The 18,219-nt window shown below is 39.5% G+C and overlaps 1 protein-coding gene and 1 long non-coding RNA gene across 47 annotated transcripts in view; both read left to right on the top strand.

Moving 5' to 3' along the window:
* Nucleotides 1–18,219, top strand: part of RBFOX1 (RNA binding fox-1 homolog 1) — a 1,470,157-nt gene that overhangs the window by 421,205 nt on the left and 1,030,733 nt on the right. The window lies entirely within an intron of this gene.
* LOC131275627 (uncharacterized) lies at nucleotides 9,345–16,419 on the top strand. Of its 2 annotated transcripts, none has more exons than XR_009183090.2 (5): nucleotides 9,345–9,490; nucleotides 13,282–13,631; nucleotides 13,726–13,803; nucleotides 14,794–15,144; nucleotides 16,155–16,419. It is a non-coding gene; the product is annotated as an uncharacterized lncRNA (long non-coding RNA). The 2 variants fall into 2 exon arrangements; XR_009183089.2 differs by having other exon boundaries at nucleotides 13,726–13,818.

The following is an 18,219-nucleotide window of genomic DNA, read 5'->3' as shown; positions in this document are numbered from 1 at the left end:
AACAGCTGAATGAAGTTGTCACCTGCTTTGATTACAAAGGAGGTGGGCAAGAGGAAGTGGTGCGGGGTGAGCACATGGGACAGGCTCTGTTTTGAGGAGGGCTGTCTCCGATGTTCACCTGCTGCTGCTTGGAGTGATTTCAGTATTTCTCAGGACATCGATTCCAGAAAATCCTTACTGCAGAATTAGCGTGTTGCTTCATTTATTCTTTGGTGAGCTGTTTGTGGGTGATGTAACTTCCCTTGGTCAAAGTAAAGTGAGGAAGCCGGTCTTGAAAATTCTGAGTTCTGCCACATTTTCTAGAACCTGTTGAGTCATGCCAGTGCTTCTTAAATACCTAATTATCATACTGAGACAAGGTCTTCCATCCTTTTCCTGATTGGCAAACAACAACAACAACAATCCAGGAACTTAATGAATGCATCAGTAAGATCATCATCTGCTTTCAACATCCATTCATCAGGGTATACACATTCTATTCTACCAGGGGGTAATCAATAGCTGTTTATATAATATTGTCAAGCCACCAGCAGCACAGCGAATCCAAATTGCATTTCCAATACCCCAAATACTTAGCAAAGGGTGGGAATGACTTCACAGACTGAGCTCATCAGAAATGTGTTTAAGTACCTACCACCTATCTTCCAGGCACTGGTGAACTCAGTAGAGTTCCTTTCCTCAAGGAGATTAACATCAGTGATGGAAAAGAACTAAGTTAAGAGGCAGTCGCTGGGCAGGGAATATAAGTGCAGAAGCTATTGGAGCAGAGGGGGGACTTTACACAGGTACATTAGGATTTTGGAAGACATCAAGATGGACATCAACACTTAACATCTTAACTACACGACTGACCAAAGATTGTAGAGCCAATTTAGATATGTGTGCAATAGATAGAGCACACTGTTTTAAACTTGACTTTGTCTAGTGAGATTGTTCTCTTTTGCCTAAGTCCTTAGGGAATATTTTTTATTTTCCTCTCAGAGGCTCCTATCTACCTTGTTAAGAGATAGCTGCTTCAACATGCCAATGTCTTTTCTTCCTACCCTTCCTGGTAGAGCCCCTTCCTTCTAGAGCTACTCCAGTAGAGATGCAGTCCAGGCTGGTGGGCTCATTGCCAAACGTGGTCTGGAAGTGGCCTTACTATCTGGTCTTTAGTGGGAACCTGGACCTTTCTCCTCTTTGTCTTACAAGCTATTCTCTTTCCACTTACAAGCTTTTGTAGCTGTGAGGTTTTTTTTAGCCAAGTCTTTGTTCCTATTCTAAGATAATCATTCAATTCAAAGACAGGCACTAGGCATCAGGCACCTCTTCTCCATGTTCATTTCTATGATGCTAAAACAGGTGATTCTTTCTTAAGAATCTTTGGTGATCTGGAGACACTTTTTTTATTTTCACACCCCTCTTAGGACTTGTCCTCTGTTCTAGATTCATTCATTCATTAATTCAGCAACTAATTGAAAGAGAGAGACTTGTAGGTGATGGCCAAGATAGATGGGATTCCTACTCTCAAAAAGCTTACTTTCTAGATGAGGGAGGAAGTCTCTTTGACTTTGATAGCTTGCTGGAGAGTTCATAGATATGGAACCCTGTTTCCTAGTCTCCTGGAAATGGGTTGGACCATTTCCTCCTCAACAGAATATTAACTGGAGCTTAAAAGTTACCCTAATTGTCCTTCTCACCCTAGGCAGTGAGAGGATATAGAAATATCTTGTAGTTTTCTTAGATTTCCCTAATCTGTGGAAAGTTATACAAATTCCTAGGGGGTCCATATCAGTTGTAATAGTTATGACCCCAGAGGAAGTTGCCATCAGAACTCTTGGCTGCCCTGTCATGACTCATTCAAAGCCTATAATGTCAGGCCAGTGAAGTTCCCTAGGAAAAGTCTAAGGAGAAGTTCTTTAGGGAAGGGCACGTTTAGGAGCTCAGACCCTGACTCGAGCACCAAGGAATTTGGGTAAGTTATTTAATGTCCCTAAGTGTCAGTTTACTCATCTGTATAATGGGGATGGAAATGGTACCCTCTTTAGAAGGTTATTTTAAGGATTACATGAAACTGTGCATTTAACAATTTAGCACAGTACCTAGCACATTAAAGATACTTAGTAAACATTTTACTAAGCACGATGAGAAGCTACTTTGTCTTCCTAAAATTTTCCTTGACAGTTTAATATAAGTAGTCTCTCCCTTCATATGAGCAGCCTTCTATGTGCTTATACCTAAGTGTTTAAAAGTTGTTTTTAAAAGTTTAAGCACCAGTGCTAAAATTGTTGGATGTTTTCTCCCTTCCCTGGAATGGTGGCCCTGAGATGAGGTAGTCAGGAGCCCCCAGGGGCACAGTCCTAGGGGACTGCCCATCTCCAGGGATCTCCTCATGCCCGTGTGATAGATGCAGAACCAACGGTGTTTGGACAGGTACATCTGATTCTGGGCATCTTTACAGCCCTCCTGCTGTGAATCTATTTGCTTTGGATCAAGGGCACTGGTGCATCCAGCCTCAACTTCACATTCCCCTGTCCTTAAACCTCAGCTTGTGCCTTTCAGAGAACATTTGGGAAACTAATGTGTTTGCTTTTCTGATTGTACTAGCACCAGTTTATGCTTCCTTTGGTTTATGGATGCGCAGATTATGGGGATAGTGATAGGGGAGGAAAGGCTGTGTGGTGCCTTTTTTTTTCTCTTCTTTATTTTCTTTTAAATGTTACATTCAAAAAATATGAGATCCCCATGTGCCCCCCCCCACTCCACCCCCACCCCACCCCTCCCACATCAACAACCTCTTCCATCATTGTGGCACTTCCCCTGCACCCAGCGAATACATTCTGGAGCACCGCTGCACCACATGGACAGTGGTCCACATTGCAGTCCACACTCTCCCCCAGTTGTGTGGTGCCTTTTTAAAGAGAAACCAAAAGGTATGCAATTAAAGTGCAGAAGGAGGCTCAAAGTAACAGGCAGATGTAATGAACGTTGAGATCTGCCCATCTATTTTTCAAATATGCTGAGTCTCCCTTGATACCTCAGATTGGTAGGTAGATGGGCAAGTGTAAGAGGTCACAGGTATGCACTTTCCCATCACCATGTTGGTTCACCGAACACTCCATAAAAGTTCGCTTAATTCTATTTGCATACTTGCAAGCCTTATTCTACAAAATCAGAACAGGCTGTGTCACAATGGGTACTTCTCTTTAAATAAACCATCCACTCAAATGGTTTTCCTCTTTTCCAGACTTGAGGATCCTGCCCTAGTTATGCAGTTTTTGCACCGTGCATGGATTTGAAGTATTTCTTTAAGCTGTTGATTGTCAGTCACTTTTATAAAGTTGTCACTTTCAGTATGTCACAGTTAATAGCAGAATGTAAAGCTTGGAGACACTTATTCTCACTCTGACATTCATAACTCAATTGAGCTTTGTTTATAAAAAGAATCTAAAAATACACAAATTCAGGATGAGTAAAAAAAGTTTCTTTTTAGAAGAACCTTTTACTTAGCAAACAGAAAATAGAATTTGGAAACAAAATACCCCCATTGCATCCAGGAATAACATGAATTTTATTAAATCCCAGATAAAATCAGAATAGAAAAATATATTAGGTATTGTCTAGTGCAGTTTTTGATATGAGTTTTCTCTATACCTTGTCAGTACCTAACACAGAAACTATGCTGTATAGATGTATGCTGAAAGAGGAGCAGGAGGAATAGAGATGATACATAATAAATAAGGCATTGATTCTGTCCTCAAGGAGTCTACCCATTTAAAAGGGCATGAAACACTCAAAGGAAAACATTCAATAATCTGTGGTACAGACTTGAAATTCTACACATTAGTGAAGGGGAAATCATGTTAATAAAAGTAATACACATAGATTTCCTAGGTAAGAAGGTACTATATCTGGTCATTCTGCTTATTTTATGCATTTATTGCAAATATATTGAATGCTGGTGCCTGTGTTATAGTCCTGGGCAAAACATACAGAGTGCCTGATCTCTGGGAATTTAAAGCTGAGCAGGGTTAGGTAATGAGATTAGATTGAGAGGGAAAAAATCACAATAACAAATGTATATTACAATGCAAGATCGGTATCCTAAAGAGGAGGCATATGATTCTACAAAAGCCAGCAAAAGAGGAACTGAAATTTGAAAAGTGAAGATGTGATCTACTGAGACAGTGATTCTTGAGCTAAGACCGGAAGGGATGGAAAAGAGTGAACTCAGAATGGAGGAGATGGCATGAAAAGAGAGAAGAGTCTTCTGTACAGTGGGGACAGCACATGCAAATGCCCAAGGTGGGGGAGTCCAGACACTCTCCTGGGACTGAGTGAATGCCATGTGGGAGAGGGAGAAGAGTGGTGGTGGTGGGGCATGATGTGAAAGAATCTGCCAGAGGAGGGAGTGTGGGTTAGAAGCAAGTGTCACCTCTACTCAGTTGCAGGGAAGGCATTTCAGGAAGGGAAACAGCTTGGGCAAAGCCGGGACCAGTATGAAAATGATGTCACTGGAAAAACACAAGGAGAGGGTTCCATTGTTAGAGGTAATGGGTTAAGAAGGCTGAGGGAAGGAACCAAGGTTTCAGCTGTGTTAACGACAACATCCTTGTAAAGAAATAAGGATGCTTCAGAGCCAAGTGGAGAGTGTCTAGAGAGCTTGTATCATCTGTATGCCTCTGGGCAGTGTAAACAGACCTCTAACCGTTGCATTTGCCAGTCTAAATAATGATATGGCATTTAGGGTTAGGGTAATAATATTAAAAGCAACTAAACTTGCAGTAATAGCAACTCAATGATTCCTGTCTCATCCTTGAATGCTTCTTATCTTTGGCTTTTTGTCATTCAACCATCAGCAAGTCATTCAGCCCTACCTAAATCTAACAATTGCTCAATGTTTCCATTACTACAATCTTAGTCTAAGCCCCATTTATTGCTCCAATCTACTACGCAACAGCCTCTTAACTGTACTCCCTGGGATCTGCTTTTGCCCCTCCAATGCATTATCCATGTAATAGTCAAAATTATTTAAAATGTAAATTGACTCAATTAATCTCCCTTTTAATATTATGCAATCGTGTCCCATTATTCTTAGAAAGAAAAACAAACCAATATGACCACAGCCATAAGGTCGCATAAGATCTGTACTCTACCTAAGTCAAAGACCTCATTTCCTATCACTTCGTTTCTTCTTCACTCTGCTCTAGTTCTTAGCTCTTTCTTGCTCATCTTGAAAAATGTCAAGCTCCTTGAAATCCTGTTCATTTGTAGTTCCTTTGCCCTGGAACACTCTTCCCCTAAATCCATAAGATAAATTATTTGCCATACTTTAGGTTCTAGATTAAATTTAGAGAAGACACTTATCAAATACTACTATAATGCTTGTAATTATTGGTATTATTGGTGTTATTATTATTAATTTTATATGCCTTGGGTCTCAGACCTGATTTCTAAGTACTAAATGAATGTAGTTTCCACTTTACAAAATTTTATTTTAATAGTACTGAGGGTCAACATTGAAATGGCATCATTTTTTTGGATGAGATTTTAAAGTCTACTACTGACCTCAGGAAACTACTGATTTTATCTGAAGGAAGTGAAACAGATTTTACTTTATTTTTTAATGTTCCCATGATTTTATGGAGGGTGAATATTCTAAAAAAATTGTATAGTCCAATGAATGCTTTTCTCAGAGCTGATTAACAAATTTAAAATTCAGGAGAAGCCAGATTTTAAAAAAAATTTAAAATAAGCTCTGACTTTGTTAATGAAGGGGAACCTCCTTAATGATGGAATACTCACCCCAAGGTAGATTGAAGTCAGCCATCCTTGATTACTTGGCTACATATGATTTAGGGCATGGGTGTGCTTGTTCCCAGGATTTAGGCAGCCATAGTCCGTGGTATAGTTTTCTTATGGCTGTTCATAGTTACTGAAAACTACTGCCTTTAATTTCCTATTTCCTGAGTTCTTTGCCAAGAGTCAGGAGAGAAATAGATGAAGAGTGAAAACATATGTATGCACTTTCTCATTATAAAAATTTATTTTTATTAGTCTGTTTTTCTCATGTGACTGGCAATGAACAACCGTAATAGAACCATTATTATATTCTACAAGCCTATCTGAAAGCTGGCATTTTAGTACATCAAGTTGAAGTGTTTTTGAAATTTGAATGGCTTTTGTTCATAGAAGGTCACCTGTGATGCACAGAAGCCAAATCCCAATTTCCCCGTATAGATCTGTTGTTGTTCTTGGTGACACACTGAGCCCCTGACCTGAATAAGCCCTCTTACTTAGAAACATGTGCACAGAAGGGACCAAGTGAGGGACAGCAAGTGCAGACAACCACACATTATTACCATTCATCTGTGCACTAACTCTAAGAAACTGGAGTCTATTGGAATCCATATGACAGAGAAGTCAGTAGGATGAAAGTTTGTGCATTGCTCTGGAGACCTGATATCAAATGAATTTTAATGGTCTCATCCCCTCCCACAACACTGTTGGATACTCTGCTGGGCAATAAAGTTTAAAGGTTGGAGAAATTCCAAATCTGGGCACAGAGAAATATCTGGTTCATTGTTCCAACCTATTAAAAGAAAGAAAAACAATTCATTGCCAATACCTGGCAGAGCTGCTGAAAGAGCCTATCATTTGTTAAGTAGTGCTGTACCCTTGAAAAGCTTTATGGGTACAAAAGAAGAAAACAAAAACAAAAACAAAAAATGTGAAGACATGCTCTCTTCAGTGCTCACTGGTGGCTGACTGATAACTTCAGGCATAAAATCCAGGAAGTTGATCTGCACCAGGGTGTATGCTTCTTTTGTCCCCCACTGTAATGCCATGTGTTATAACAAGCTGATAAGTGGGGAAGATCAAGGGATTTGCATTTATGAAAGTACCATTTAGACTAAAGGCATCTGGAATCATTGAGGAAGAGTGAATAAGTCAACCATCCAATAGCTGACAGTGGAAAACTCTACCAGTGTTCCAATGAAATAGTAGAAAAGGCCATGGAAGACCCACAAAGAGAAAGGTGGAGGGAGGAAGAGAAGACTGTAGTATTCGGAATTGTGGATGGCAGGCCATAGAGGGGGTTGCAGGAAGCAGATAGAAACAGGTTAGTGTGCCAGACACTACCGTGGCTAGGATCATGCAGGTTTCTTAATTTGCCCTACACTTTACTAAGAGTCTATCATGTATCTGAAACATGTCTCTTTTGGTAGATAGAGAACATCATGTGCAAAACAAAGACATGGAAATCATCCTGCTGTCTTCCTAGGCATTGAACTGACATGAGGGAAATTTAAAACATGTACTCCTGGAATCCAAATTAGTTTTCATGACTGCAGAGGCAAGGAGCCCACGGAAACTACCAACTGGTGTTACTAAGAATAATTATTGTCAAATTGAATCCATTGTGAATATCCTCATAGATAATTGCCCTGGTTAGAATGAGTGCCAAAGAGGGAATTTTAATATTTACTAATTCCCTGGAGAAGAAAGGAATCTTTTGCTTTATTAAAGGCAGTGGTAGTCTCAATTTGCAGGCATGGTACAGCGTAATGTGCACTACAAGCCACTGCAGCATTTATGGGTTTTTGATAAGGCATTGTCCAGAGAAGGTGGTTTAAATTCCACCAGAGGCTCTTCTCTTTATGGAAGTGTCTGGACTTGAAGTCAGAACTTTCTTCTATTGACAATGTCTTGATTCTGTAGGAAAACTGAAGGGCTGCTGAGTTCTTGGTAGAAGAGTTAACAACATGATACCCATGGGTTAGGTCACCATTTCATAATGGCCAAGACTTCTCAGAAGATGTATCGTGATTAGGATAAGAGAGCAGGAGTGCTTGGCTGTGCCTTTGTTCAACAAAATCATCCATTATCATCACTACGAATAAAAATAAGACCTTCACTTATAGGTGCCCAAAGTTCAAACCTTGGGTAGTGTAGAGACTAGACTGCATTCATGTCCTGCGCATGTTTTCCCCTTTGACTAGGTCAACCATGTGAGAGCTGGCATGGGAAACAGCCAATTCAGCCACTGGTGGGAGTCCTTCAGATCAAGTTCGGTTGTTGTCTATTAGATGAGTGGCTCTGTTTTTGCTCTCTGTCCTGTGATAGGTACACTTGACTGATCTTGGGACATAGATGTCACCCCTTTCTCGAGCTCTCCTAAAAAGATGGGTATTGTCTCAGCTTCCTGTGACTGCCAAAAGAAAGTACCACAAACTAGGTGACTTAAAATGAGAAATTTGTGCCCTCACAGTTCTGCATGCTCAAAGCCTGAAATCGGGGTTTTGGCAGGGCTGTGGTCCCTCTGAAACATATGGGGGTGAATCCTTCCTTGCTCCTTCTAGCCTCTGGTTTTGATGTCAATCCTTGGTGTTCCATGGCTTGTAGATACAGCTCCCCAATCTCTGCCTCTGTCTCAACTGTCCTTCTCTCTGTGTCTGTCCTTCTCTACTTAAAAGGATATCCATCTACTAGATTAAGTTCCATTCTAATTTGGGATGACATTATATCCTCTTAACTTGAATATATCTGCAATGATCCTATTTCCAAATAAGCTCCCATTCACATTTACCAGAGGTTAGGATGTGAGTATATCTTTTGGGGGATACAATTTAATCCATAATGGGCGGTATTTGTGATTTCCCAGGAGTTGCAAGGACCCTCATAGTCTTGTGCCTTGCTCTTCTGACCTTAGAATGAAGGAATCTTGCTAGGGAAAATGTAACTCTGAATCTGTTTTCAGTCCTTCCATGTTTTATCATTTACACATCAGTTTCTGGATTTGGTTTTCATTTTGGTATGGTAAGGTGGAACAGAGAGGACTCCTTCCTCTCACTTCTGCCCCCTCCCTACTCTGAAAATCTACCTGCTAATGTAGCACAAGGGTGAAGAATCCCGTTCAACCAGTTCTAGTCTGGCTTTGAATCCTAGCTACACCACCCCTTCTTAGCTGGGAATCTTGGATACTCCACCATCTTCTTGAAACCTCAGTCACCTCATCTGTAAATATCCAGAAAAGGAGGACCTAGCATAATGCACATTAGAATTTAGTTAAGATTAAGTGAGTTAGTGAGAGAAGGACACTTCACACAGCAGCAACCACATAGCGACTGCTTGGCAAGTGTCAGGCTTTATGAGGACTGGGCTACTGGCTTCAGTTCCTTTGAGTTGCAGCTTTGTGCTCAAAGGTCAGCCCTAACAGCTTCATCTCTACTCGTCACATGTTTTAGACAGAGAGTTTGTCCCATTACTGGGTAGTAAAAGGCCCAAGACTCTGATTGCACCATCTTGGTTTCCATAGCCACAGGAGAAACAATGAGATAGAAGGAGAGGATGGAATGGCCTCATTTGTTCAATCTAGTTCACATGCTCCAACTCTGACACAGGAGAGAGAGAGTCAGGCTCCAGGAGATCTTAGAATGACAAACAGGGACCGTTGGAAAGAGTGGAAATGAGGAAAACAGAAGTAGAAGATCATAGGACACTTACTAAGGTATGCCTCACAAATGGCCCTTTTCGTTTTCAAGAGATATGGCCAGGGAGTTTCCTTTCATAGGGGATCAGCCTTCAAGGCATAGAGACCAGGTTTCCCTTAGAGCCCATAGTCATTGATCTTCCTTAATGGACCTCACTATAATTAGTGAACCCAGAAATAAGCAGGTCTGGATGTCAAGTTCCAGGCAGCGTTCTTTCTGATTTTGAGCCAGTTACTTAGCCAAAGCCTCATCCTCCATCCTTTGTGATTCTGTTTATATAAAAAGATGTTTATGATGCCGCCCATGACACATGTACTGACTCTCCCTCACCATGTTTATCCTGACATCTCTGGAGTATGGTATGGGGATTAAATAGTGTCCCTTTCAGAGGCTAGAGGGACAGTCAGTTACCTTTTCCTTCACACATTGATTCAGCCACATTCCTCCAAATGGCAGGGTTAGTCCCCGCTGAGATCACATTTATAGCAACTAAATATTCCATGTATAAGTGGCCATCTATTCAGAATCTTTCTCTTTGGCCCCATGATGTTTATAAATGCATGTAAGCAGCTTAAAGTGCAAGCACGTGTGCCTTGGTGCATTCTCAGGGTGCGCTGCCACATTTCACCCACTGCACCTCACCACCCTTTGTCTGTATCTAACCCATCTCTAACCAGACAGGGAAGACTGCCTCTCCCCAAAGGGTTGCTTTAGATGCTCTCCCCCTCTCTATTCCATAAATCATTTTACATAATAATAATAATTATTATGAATTAATATTTGTCAGGAGGGCATGCCTGGCACTGGTTTCAATAAGTAGGGGAAGGAGTGAAAGCAAGTAAGGAGGGAGGATTGGGGAGAAGAAGAGAAAGAGGAAGGTGAGGGTATTCTTGTCCCCCGCCCCACGGTAATCACATCTACTGTTTCCTTTATTTGGGAGGCCTCCCTCCATCCACCCAAAGGCCCCCAACTGTCCAATGATAGCAATTTTCTATCATTTAATAGCCAGCTCAGAACAGTTTAGCAAAATTTTCCTTGATTTCCCCAGATATATAATGACTGTGAAATTAGGGTCATTTCATATACTACAGAAACACTGGGCAATGTATTTAGACTCCCTGACTTTTAAATTTCAGCTCTGCTTGGTATTAAATGTGTGTAATCTGCCTAAGCCTCAGTTTCCTCATCTATAAAAGAGACATAGGCTTCAGACCCACCTCATACAGTTGTGCAGATAATGGCATGGTGATTGCAAAAACTTAACAGTGCTCAATTAAAGTTTGCTGCCGCTGTGCTCTTATGATTATGTGTATGTGTGTGTGTTTTAGACTAAGGGCTCTTCTAGTAAGAGGCTTATTTATTTTTATAGCCCTAGTACTTTGCATGGCAACTAGTTCATAAATAAAAATCAACACTTTCACAGAATTGAAAATGACACTTTTCCCCGAAAAAAGGCACTGGAAAACAATCTGTTTATTGTAAGGATTTTGATAACTTGCCACCAATCATTTGTAGCACTGCTTGGGAGTAAACTGGAAAATCTTATTTTCTCCATTCTCGTGAAAAATATCTGAAAATCCCCTGGATTTAGATAACTTAGATTTTTAAAAAATGTGTACATGAATCATTAATTCCCCTATAGCTAGTTGAGACCTTAGCAGTAGAAATCCTCTCAGCCATGGAGAGCAGGCAAACAATGGATTTCTATTTTGGGGAAAGAGCCCTCATCTTTGCATATCAAGATCTTCCAGGAAAAGTACCCTCTTTCCCCGACAATACTCTGGGAACAAAGAGAGATTACTAAACTGCATCTGAAGCTGTGAGCACAATCTAGGCTGGTACATATGCCTAACTTTGACTTTTCCTTTTAGCCTCTTTATCCAAACAAAGAACTGGAAGTATGCAGCAGGGGTATGTTCAAGCTTGTGTCGCATAATCACTGCTCATTGTGCACCAGTTGTTACCAAGAAACTTCCCAGAACAAGCTTCCTAATTTAAGTCCCTGGCTAGTTTCTGACAAGTCACTTTATGGAGGGTCTGATGATAGATGGCTGCCTCTAGCTCCATGGCTTGCATTTTGACATCACCCACAATTCTGCATATTTAGTTTGCTCTGATCCAGAAATAACAGTTCTCCCTTCACCTTTAGTATTCAAGGTTGTGTCCTGATCCCAATACATCTGTGTTTAGGGCAAAACTGGTGGGTCATCAATTAATCATGTGCATGACAGTTAATTACTCTCTGAAGCTTCCTTTACTCCTTCCCAGCTGGATGAAGAAGTGGAGAGCTCTCCTTTCTGATATCGGCATTGCCCATCTCCCAACTGGCTGCTTTTTTGGCAGCGTTTACTCTACTACCTACACTGCAGATGTAGGATGGGATTTGGGGATTTATATTTGAGGAGAATTTAGAAAATGCTTTGTCTTTCAGAAAGTGCTTTGTCTGAGCATTTAGTACCTGTGATCTATAAAATCCCATAGACAAGGCTCTGTTGCGTAAGTAAAATGGGCACCTTCTTTCCCCGTTCTTGATGATAAAGCTTGCCTTCACCTATCACCGTTCTCATAGTGAATTTGATTTTAAAATTACTCTCTCCCATCTTCTTCCATATTCTTTCATACCCAGGGCTTTTTAAAGTGGTAGAATTTTGGCTTTTCTTTGTCAGTTAATGCTTTCTTTTCCAGTTCTTTAAAAGTTTATGACCATAGATTATATGAGAAATGGATTTCCTGGGTCCTAATATTAATGAGGAGGTGGTTGGTGATGATGATGATAATGGTGATGATGACCATTTCATATTTAGGGGAAGTGAGATCTATCGGGTTGAAATGATGTTCTTGATGCCTCACTGACTCTGGTAAGTTCGTATTTGTGTTAGATGAACCAACTCAAGATTCAAATTTTTCTTATAGTCTCTTTTCTTGCCCAAATATTGCTGTTCCTGCAATGGATGAAAATATGAATTTTTCTGTTAGGAAGTCTAAGTGGTTGGAAAAAAATTTTTTAAGTGTATTTTACTACACAGGTTGTGAACTTACAAAATAGTCATGCTAATGTGTAGAATTCCCATATGACACCCCTTCACCAACACACTGTTGTGGAATATTTGTTATAAGATATAAGGTTATAAGATAATGTCATCAGATTATTACCCCTAAGTATGGTCCATAGCATACATTTGACATATTTTTCCATGCCTCCCTATTATTAACACTGTACATCTTTGGCATTGATGCAAGAATATTACAGTATTGCTGTTAACTATAGTCCATAGGTTACATTAATTGTTTTTTCCCTATGCTTCTCCACATTCCCACAACTCTGCAATAGTGATGTATGCCCATTCTAGTTCACAGAAGGACATTCCTGCATTTGTACTATCAACCACAATTCACATCCACTTCTGGATTCACTGTTATTCAGTCTCTAGATTATTCCCTAGCTGTCTTTCAGTTGACATTTATATCTACATAGATGAAGTTTTTAGTCTACTATATGATTGGTCCTTGATGAGTGTTTGTTGATTAAATTGAGGGTCTGGTACAAATGCTATATACAGTTTAAGAAGGAAATGGTAGGTAAGTAAAATTTTAATTAGCTATAAGAAAGGAAAACTCCACGTTATTTCTGGAGAATATATCTGGGGCAAGGAAAAGTGTCAGATTGTTGTTCAGTATTCAGCTTTACAGTGAGTGTTAACTGGGGGTGGGGTGGGTGTCACTGGGAATAAAAGAAAGGAATGAGAACTAGATATGGGCCAGGCAATTTACTCTTTGTTATTTAATATAATCTGTCTCCATTTTACAGATGAGGACATTGAGGCTCAGTGATTTTATATAACTTGCCCAGGGTCACACAGACCTGGTCCAAAGTCAAAGTTATGCTCCATCCACTACTTTGCTGACTCTCAAAAATGTTAAGCATCCTGGGCCATTCCACAGAGAGATGGATTCAGCTTACTGCCATCGGCTCCAGCTAGAGTTTTTTGCCTTGAGAATCATCCAAAGTCACTGCTCTTTGAACTCCTTATATACAGCACATGAAGTAGCAAAAGTTGTGCTTCACCCTTCCCTGAAGCTTGCAGAAGCATGGATTGCACTTGGCATGAGTTCAACCACATGCACATTTTGTCCCTTGCTTATCACATAGAAAGGCAGGTAAATGGAGGGGAAAATATTTTCTCCATGGGACCCAAGGACTATGAGAAGATAGATGGTTATTCTAACTACTTTCTCCCTTTTTCCTGAGAAGCTGCTAAGAACCATATGCAGATTTAAAGTGGAAAACTTGATTTGCCAAACCAGCCAAACATCTTTGCAGTCAAAATGGGTGAGAGCTATCTCTGTAAGTTATCTATAAAACAGGATGGATAATACCTGCCCTGCCTACCACACTGGGTTGAGTGAAGATCAAATGACAATACGTGTGGGAGTTCCTTGTAAACTGGAAAGAGTCGAATCAGTATAAACCAGTGGTAGTATTGCATTATTGTCATTATAATCATCATAGCTTTCTTTGAAACAAGAAATTCTGTGCATAGGGCTATAATCCAGCCATCATACAATGCCCCCACCCCTTAAAAATCCAGATAGTACTTCTTTCTGATAAAAATTCTGCAAGAATTACCAATTACCCACCACCGTTTTGTGCCTGTTTCCATGTTAGCATCTCAGTATACATTTTCTCATTAAATCTTTGCAGGACTTTCTTACCCCATTTCACAAGTGAGAAGACCAAGCTCAGGAAGATTAAAGAATTGGCCTAAGCATAGGGCAGAGTTATAGGTTTGACTTGCCATATGCAGGGCTGTGGATTTTTCCCTATGCCCTTACCTACCCTGTTGATGGTTTGCCTTGGGTTATTAGGAATGCTAGTAAGCTGTACAAGGAACAACATACACATTTAAAACCTACTTTCTTAATTCCACCCTTCACTTGCTATGGTTTCTTGGTCTGTGACCTGAGAACAGCCATGAATAGGGATTTGCTTTGCTGGCAGAGTAATTCTTTGTGGGTATTTTGGTTCAGCTTTTGGTGTGTAGACAACTTTTCTTCTTTAAATTAAAAGCATCCAAAGAGATGTGGTGGAACATACCCCTTGAGGTGATGTTGTATTAAGATTTTAAAGTGATGTTGGTACAAGGTTTTTAATATTGTTTTGTAGGTTGTTAAATTGCAGATTAGGATAATGGATTGTTTATTTAACCACCAAATCCTTATGAATACTCAAACCTGTCCACCATCCTCAGAGATGTTAGTGATGTGCTAAGAAATGCTTTGTAGGCTGTAAAGTCCTCATAAAAAAATCTGGCTGTTTTAGGTGGACAACCAGGCTTGGAAAGGGGAGGAACCAGGGCAGTTCCAGAGGCACTCAGTAGCAAGAACGTTGTTGAGCTCTTCTGACAACACCAGGGGAATGAATGAACTCCATCGGTTTTCAGCCTCAGATGGCCTGGCTGAGGTCAAGTGCTTGACCCTTATTACAGGGGGAGAAAGACAACTGATTAACCATCTTAACCAATTGGTACAGTGTGACAGAGGGTGTTTCCCAAAGGAAATGTTATTGTCAACAGAAAAAATGCAGATGCTGCTTGGAAGAAAAAACAAACAAACCATAAAATAACTGGATACTCATAGTTGGAGAGAACGCAGGGAAAACTACTAGAAACAGGTAAATTGGCATGAATTTTCTGAACGGCACTTTGTCAAATTGCATTCAAAATTGTTTTTACAATGCTTAGGTCCTTTAATTGAGCCGCTCTACTTCCAGAAATACAAACTGATCTTAAGGCAAAAATTAGGTAGGTAGGGAACATACAGATATACTAGATGTTTGATATGGTATTTTCTATTTTTGTGGATAAACAGGGACAGAAATATATCTAACAATGGAGCATTGGTTAAATTATGGCAATAGAGATTAAGGATTGTGGTTATGTCATTCCTTAGTCAGGGAAAATGTGCATATTTAAAGAAAGGACTCAAATTTATAAAGACTAAAATATCCTTTCAAATACTCAGCTGTTAATTGTATTCTTCTTCTTCATCTATTTCTAATCAAACATTTTCTTTTTTTCTTTTCCTAAAGCACCAACATGCATGATAATGCTATACTGCATTTCAAATAGTTATTTGTGGGCTAGCCTTGGAACTCTGGTTGATTATAGCCTTGTTCGGATAAGAATAAACATGCTCCCAATTTCTGATATTTGAACTCATATATCCTACCTATAAAATTTATGATCTTTATTGCCTCTAATGTTACAATCCTGAGGACTCTTCATGTTGTCTGAAAATGGAGAGTTTAAGTATTAGAACTAGGAAATGAAATCCATATGACTGGCCCATTTTCATTCTGTGCTTGGGTCTTGTTGAATTAGACTTAGTGGAAGGAAAGTGATCTTTTTGAAGGGCTCCTAGATACTTAAGCTGGGAAAACTCAGCTCTTACTTTTCTTGCTAAGGTTATTGACCAGCTTCTACAAAGCCAAATATTTGTTTTCTAATGAAAGTGATAGGTGACTCTGTGGAGGAACTATGCCCTTGCATCTGGAGAAACTGGGCATCTGTTTTCTTTAAATCAATTCTAAAGATTATGCAGTGCATCTTAATGATACTCTGGGGACCTACAGTGTATGCATTTGAAAAATGAGGATGGATGATTTGTATGTTTCCCAATCAGATAAACTTCTGCCCTACCCCCAGTGAAGAAATCATAAAACAAAGTGTGGTTAATCCAGAAGTGATGGGGAATATCAGAATTCCAGAGAGGATGTCTGTAAAAATATTGATGACTTACCACCTTCCCATCGTGGATTGAGTTTCACCTAAGCTGCCCATTCATCTGGAGGTACATAATTCCATCATACTTGGAGGAATTTTTAAAGAGATATTTGTGAAGACATCAACCTTAGTCAATGAAATAAAACAGTTAAAAAACCTGCAAAGTATGCCTCAGTTTGTCTTACAGAGTGATTCTAAGTACAGATATTTTTCATAATTTAGCTGACAGGAAGAGGTAGGTTGGCTTGTAAAACTAAATATTACCTAGTCAGGGACCATAATTTGGGTGAGGATTAAGCAACTAGATTAATATTAATAACTAGTTTAACACTTAACCAAAATTAAATAGAATGCCTTAAAAATGCTTATAAAAAGTTCACCATAAGAAGGGATATTTTGAGAAAGGAGGTTGTATCTTCCCAATTTTCTCTTCCTGACCCCAGAGGCCCCATAGAATCTAGCCCCTTCCTACTCATTAAGACTAAATAAACTCCTTCCTAAGAGTCACTTGCCTTCATAGTATTCACTGCTTTTTAAAATCATCTTATTTGTTTAAAAATTGTTCATTGGCTATTCTTATTTGTTTAATTATTCACTGGCTGTTTCTGCTAACTAGAGCATAAACTTCATAAGATAAGAGTCTTATCTGTCTTACTTACCTCTCTTCCTAGCATTTCAATGAGTGTCTGCTAAATGGAGGCACTTAGTAAATATCTGATGAAGGAACAGAGAAAGGGAGGGAGGGAGGAAGGAAAGAGATGTTCAATTTGGAGATAAACTGAAAAAGTTGTTAAGCATTTGGCTAACAGATGTTTTCAGATGGTTTGGTGTGGGGTTGAGGGACTTTAGAAACAATGGACTAGATTGCATGCATGGGGTTACATGATATTAATATTTGCTTAGGACATACTTGGCCAAATGAAGTGAAGAAGAGAGGAGTCTGCTTCTGTTTTGCATTGGATAAACCCTGTAGTGGATCACAGCTCCTCCACTCCAAGGATAGCCTTGGCAAATTGCTTAACCTTCCTTGACCTCAGCTTTTAGCTTGTAAAATGAGTGCATTTATTAGATCAGAGAGTTCTCAAATTCTCAAGAATTTGTAAAGATAACGACCCCATAAGTAGTTCTATTATAATTTAACATATTGTTGAAACCTGTTAAGTAACTTCAAAAAATATGTGTACATCAGAATAGCCTCATGACCTTCATTGGTTGGCTTTATAATAAGCCACAGTTACATGCTAATAAAAAAACAACTTATTTGTTCACATTTTAAAGTTTTGTTGTGATTTCATTGAATTAAATATACACTGTATAAAAAAATTAAAAAAAATAAAAACATAAAGTCTCCTATTCCTGCTGAAAAAAAAATGCACTGCTACAAAAATATTAAAAAGCTGCTTTAAAATTATTTATGTCTACAATTTTACCTTCTCCTCCATCAAGTTCCTAGTAAAAATTTGGGATGAAGATATTGGTAACAAGATTGTGGGCACAGTTCTTAGAATGTGTTTACGCTAAAAGTGTTATGGGGGATCTTTGGATTGTTGAGGCATGGGCGGTTATTGCTTGCACAGGGCACCACCCCACCAAGTTCCTGTTTCCAAAACTGTAGACCTCAGACATTAAGCCAACCTATGTTTATTGAGGACCCACCATAAAATACTCAGCACTGGGATAAGTGTTAGGATGAAAGCAAGAAAAGGAGTAGAAAAATTCTAGCGTTCAAGGAACCTGCAATGTTTTTTGAGCAGCAAAGTGACACTCATAAGAGCATCAAAGAATGGTCAAGTCCTAAACTTATCAAAGAGTGTGTTCTGTGGGACCACAGAGGATAGTTTGATGGATTTGGGCAGGTGCAGTTAGATACACTTCCCTGGAAGAAGGAGAGCTTGAGCTGAGTCCTGAAGATTGGGTAGAATTGCAGAGACATTGATAAGTGTTGCTTAAAGTTATCCTGAAAG

Source organism: Dasypus novemcinctus, chromosome 23 (assembly GCF_030445035.2).
Source record: "Dasypus novemcinctus isolate mDasNov1 chromosome 23, mDasNov1.1.hap2, whole genome shotgun sequence".
NCBI classification, from domain to species: domain Eukaryota; kingdom Metazoa; phylum Chordata; class Mammalia; order Cingulata; family Dasypodidae; genus Dasypus; species Dasypus novemcinctus.
The sequence above is the reverse complement of the archived record's forward strand: the minus strand, read 5'-3'. Positions and strand labels throughout refer to the sequence as shown.